The sequence below is a fragment of the Trachurus trachurus genome (genome assembly GCF_905171665.1).
Source record: "Trachurus trachurus genome assembly, chromosome: 9".
Taxonomy (NCBI): Eukaryota; Metazoa; Chordata; class Actinopteri; order Carangiformes; family Carangidae; genus Trachurus; species Trachurus trachurus.
The window spans coordinates 24,369,289-24,374,816 of record NC_139895.1 but is presented as its reverse complement, the minus strand read 5'-3'; the positions used below and the strand labels follow the sequence as shown (position 1 = coordinate 24,374,816).

General features: G+C 41.7%; 1 long non-coding RNA gene across 1 annotated transcript; it reads right to left on the bottom strand.

Moving 5' to 3' along the window:
* Window positions 1-1,002: 1,002 nt before the first annotated feature.
* Window positions 1,003-1,549, bottom strand: LOC310990964. Its single transcript, XR_014595603.1, has 2 exons — window positions 1,511-1,549; window positions 1,003-1,101 (listed from the first exon to the last, which is right to left on the bottom strand). It is a non-coding gene; the product is annotated as an uncharacterized lncRNA (long non-coding RNA).
* Between the last annotated feature and the right edge of the window lie 3,979 nt (window positions 1,550-5,528).

Genomic DNA, 5,528 nt, shown 5'->3' with positions numbered 1-5,528 from the left:
ACCCTTGGGCTGCAAATAAAGGTCAAGCTATTCTACGTGCTGACAATACAACACACCTATGAAATATTGGCTCCCACTTGTTGACCCCATTAAATGTCTGGTAACTTTATCACCGCCTGGCAAGAGCTGCACGACCCGGGTGCTCTTCGGTCCAGGAGGCCCAGAGGTACAGTCACTATAACTTCATTACAAATTCAAGAGAACACAAAACCAACTGACAGGTTTACACATCCCTGTGAGGTGTGTGTGAAAACCAGGGGGGGGTCACACAGGGTGTACACCAGGTTGTTTCTCATGTTTACAGCTTGTCCCCGTATGTCTGTCCATGTGTTTGGGCCAACCTACACACATTTTTTTTTTTTTTTTAAAGCAAAAGAAAATGAAAAACGAAGCTTATCATAATTTTAAAAAATGACTTCAGGCGTAAGGCAGACCTGAATAGAAGTGCATAGAAAACCTCTTTAACATTTACATTACCCTTTTTCACCAACTGTGCAGCCACACCTCCCTTTTTAATACTTTGTCATTGGATAATTATGGCCAGAAGCACAGGGTTAATTGAACTGAAAAAGGTTATTCAGTAGAGTTTGGCGGAAGAGCTCAGCAAGAGTGGGTGAACAATACCTATCAGAGGAGTTGAAAGACCGGAGCCGAGGGCTGGACTCTTCAACGCAAGCCCTCTCACACCTATTTTCAGTTTATCTTTTCTTTGGTCTGTAGGTGCTGCCAACAAAGACTTTAAATCTATTTATTTAGATTGAACCTCGACAATGTGACCACATATATGTTTTATGACTCTTAAATGTTTTAAGCACTTAAATGAGGATGCTGTTTTTTAAAAAACATGGTTTACAGCAACCTCTGGACCACCACAAATGGCAGCTCAAATAAAGCTGACAGAGTGACAATGAATGATTTATACAACAAAAACACACTCTGACTCATCTTCCAGAGCCCACAGCTTAATATTCCAGCTTTATGCAAAGAGTGGGAACAGACGTGTTCATATTTGAGGAAACTTTATTTACAAAGACAATTAATAGATTGCCATTCTTCTGCAGGGACAGAAGTCTGATGGACAAATATGTTCCAGCTGATGACCTGCAGAGTGAAGAAGAAAAGAGGACAAACGGTGATAACTTTCACACATCTGATGACAGAAAAGCAATTTCTGAGTAAACACCAGTGAAGATAAGTGTGACATCTCTAACCTACTCCCACTTGATACACATCAAATGTCAGCAATAAACTGTCACATTAACTTGCCAAAGTGCAAGCTTATCTAAAACAACACAGTGGCAAGATGAACCCACATCACGTCCGTTACCCTCACTCAGACATACAGGTAATTTATTTAAGATATGCCACCAACCAAAACACTAAAGGAGGCGCAGTGAAAGACTGTCATTGACTGAGGTTACTGTTCAAATCAAGGCTGAAGTAAATGCCACATCATCCTGACATTTCAACCACAGAAGATATGCTTGATAAACATGGCAGTCATAATTACCTTGAAGGCTGAATAATAGCTCAGGGCCATTTCACTTCTTCAGGAGCTGATGTCTGACAACAACGAAGGGGAATGCAAAGCCGCTGCCAAAGAACAGCACCATCATACCCAGCAGACGCCACTTGTTCTCCACGGAAAATGGCAGGTTCTGTAAAAAGATGAGTGAAAGTGCAGAGAAGATTTATTGCAGCCCTGTTGATTCAGTTCTTCACTAATTAACAGCTCATCTCATAATGCACAATGTAGACAGAATCTAGAGTCACTATGAGGTCATGGCAATGAACAGGTCATTGTAGAAATAGAGACAGGTGACACATTAAAGGAAAAAACAATCTTTAACGTTGTCAGCTTTAATAGTCATCGACATTAATGCAGTAAGTTCCTGAACTCAACAGGAGACATGAGCATCAGTCTTTGAAAACGCGTCGACTCATTTGGTCTCTTGACGGTGGTGGTGGTGGAGAAAGCTGTCACTGTGATCTAGTGACGGCTAAAGCCATAGCAAGTGACTCACACCAATTTCATACTCAAACCATTTAGCAGCCCCTTGAGCCCTGTGTGTTGGGGCATCTTTTTTTCAGGGTTTTCTTTTAATTTGTCACCCATTTGTACAGAGTAACATATCTTTACAATTTTACGGAATTTGCATTTCTCCCACTGTATTCCCAAATTACGTGCGAGTTAGATGGCTGTTTTGCACTGGTCACTAGGGATGCACATGATTAACCGTTTAACCGTTAACCGATAACAAGAACTTTGACCGATTAATACTATTGGTTATTTATTTATTTTATTAGATCCTTATGTCGTCAACTCATGGGGGCGTGTCGACACGTGCAGAGTTCACGTGCCTTCAGTCATATTTCGCAGCAAAAAGTTACACAGGAGGACTGACAGTATATGCAGCAGCCCCCATGAAGGAAGATCAGACAATAAATGTAACCTACACGGACATAGATGTGAATCACCTATAACAACGGCGCTGGAAAAAAAAAAAGAAAAAAAAAAGGACGTCGCTGCTCTCCAGCCTGTTCACCTGCAGCTCTCCTGCAGCTCCACAGAGGAGCTGTCAGAGGAGCTCTGCTGCTCCTTCAGCCTGGTGTTTGGCTGCACTTTGTATAAAAACAGTTCTACATTGGACGATCTAACCTCCAGAGCGCGATCAGCTGAGACAGAGCGCACTGATCAGCTGTCGCGGTGCACGTGTGTATTTAATGGCAAAAAAAAATAAAAAAATTGTAAACCAAAAAAAAATTTTTTTTTTTTTTTTTGGCCGTGCGCCGCAAGATTCTTAATCTTATCGGTTAACGGTTAATAATCGGTTAAAGAGCGTCGGTTATCGGTCAGAAAAAAAATTCAAAATGTGCATCCCTACTGGTCACTCTAAACTATTTCTGCGGAATCCGTGTGTGATTTGTTCTTTTGTTTTTCCATTTCAAAACAAAATCAGAAAAACACAAAAATGGGTCTGTTTTTCCGTTTTGAAACAAAATCGGTAAAAACTGAAAACAAACAAAAAATGTGGTTTCTGCATATTACTTTTTCTCATTTACGAATATGATGGCAGACAGAGCGGAAGTGAAGTGTAACAATTGACGAAAGTGGAAGTAAAGTCTGCGACTTGGTCAGAAATTTCAAGACAATACACTGTAGGTCCCTCTATGCACCTATTCCAAGCACCCCTCCAACCCCCCTCCACACGTCTTATTACAGTTGCGTGCTTCAGAATATAAGAATACACCTACACAATAGGGGTGTCAACATTTACAATTTTTTCTACACGTGTACACAGGGCTTGTAACCGACATGTAAATGGTTTATTATTATTAATATCAAACAATTCTTATGCTCAGCACAGATGGAAAATCTATAATATAATCAAATGGTTCTGTTTAGAGGTCGACCGATAGTGGATTTTTAAATTCCGATATAATAACGTTAGTTTGGAGCAGGAAAAAGCCGATAGCCGATTAATCAGCCGATAGCCTACCCACCAACCCCCCCCCCCCGAGAAAAAAAAAAATTATATATTAATAGTTTTTTTTTAAAAATAATAATAACATATAGCTATTAGCTAGTGTAAAACTAAAGGATGTGGGACACTGAATCATCCCTGGACCCTGTGAGTGACGAACAGCCGAACTCCACGCGTGAGTTTGTTTACATCAGAACAGCTGTAGTGAGGACGTGACGCTGCAGGAGAGGAGACTGTAACTAAACAGGAGCTCGTGGTGTGGTTACGCCGTACATTAACAGGTGACTGTTTCACTACAATTAGCCTACTGTGTGGAAAACCCATAGACTGTAAAAAGAAAAACCACGCTGTAATGATCGTGATCGAGTTGGACGAGTGTGTTTGGAGCTGACGGGAGGAGAGAAAAAAGAGAGCGAGACGCACGTAGCAGCCGTGATATGACGACCCCGTCCCCGCTGAGGAGGAACTCAGCTGTTATGGAACAGGACCTAAACCAAGTCGAGTAGAGCCCATAGAGCCCAACTTTGTAGTGTAGAGAGCCATTATTGTGCGTCTGCCCCAACTCTGAAGCTGAAGCGGCGCTCTCTCTTCCTCCTTCCCGTCTCTCTCTAGCTGTCCTTTCAAAATAAAAGCACAAAAAGCCAGAGGGGGGGGGGGGGGGGGGGGCACTGACTCGTGAGCTGGTGGCGGTGAGATATTTAGCCAAATTTTACACCAAATTATCTATGCAGGAACAACCCTGTATGATTAAGAGAAAACACTACAGTGTTTCTCATTAAATAACAGTAACTCTTAGTGCAGTCGCACCGCACCTACAGTACCCTCACCTGGGTCACTTCTCTGCTGCTGCCGCTGCAGCTCTCCCCCCTACTCTGTGTGTGTGTGAAGAGCAGCCCCACCCCTCAGTGATCAGAGAGACAGAGAGTGGCAGGGAAGAAGCAGTTTATGGCCCTGTGGAAAAAAACTGCAGCCATCGGCCACTATCGGAGCCAAGTTCCGCTGATTCCGATAGTTTGTAAAACGTCCTATCGGCGCCGATAAATCGGCCAAAACGATTAATCGGTCGACCTCTAGTTCCATTATTATCTGAAGCTTTCAGGCAACATTATAACCCCTAAAAATAATATTGGTGAGAAATGAACGAGGAGGAGGGGGAAAAAAAGACGTGTAAAGTTTAACGATTATTGATTTTTCTAAACGGTTATGATTTGTTATCCGTGTACACGTTTACACGTGTAGATGTTGACACCCCTACTACACAACAATGTCACTTTTATCTAATCCTAAAACGCTATTTTTTTGTTTGTCATTTTTTGTTTCAAAATGGAAAACCAGCCATTTTTGTGTTTTTCTGATTTTGTTTTGAAGCAGAAACGAAAGAACGAACCAGAACCATATACAGATTCTGCAGGTTTCAGGGTGTGCATCATTTAATATGCACTTAAACAACTAATTTCAACCAAAATAATTAAATATTTACAATAACTTGAAACTAAAAATCTTTTTTAGAGAGCATTATAATTTAATCTGATTTAGGGCCGCGATATACAGTACTTGCTGCTTGATCGAACATACGCGTACACATTGCGTCAGTGCCGGTCTGTGCATATTGTTGCAGCACTGCACAGCCAAAACGCACAACGCTGGCGGTCTCCACTTGGGGCAGACAACAGAAATATAACATGGAAATTGTGAAAAGCCGCACCGATCTGTCACCAACTATATTGACAAGCGCCTGTCACTATGTAATGGCATGGAAACATTGAGTTTCACACCAGGTCTGTCAGCCTGACAGTGACTGTCTGTTCTGGTCTGATCTCGTCACCGTGTTCATTCACGAGTGCCTCTAGCCGTCATGTCAATATTGCAACTGGTGCACGTGTCGTGATGTGCATTCGGTCGCGATAATAAAAAAAAAAAAAGAAGGAAGAATATTTTAACTCAGGAAGAGTTTATAAATCAGTTTTTGTGGGATAATGTCAATGTTAAGGTTAATCCCAGCAGTGGTTTTTATAATCTTCCTATAAAATCAGATGTGGTTCA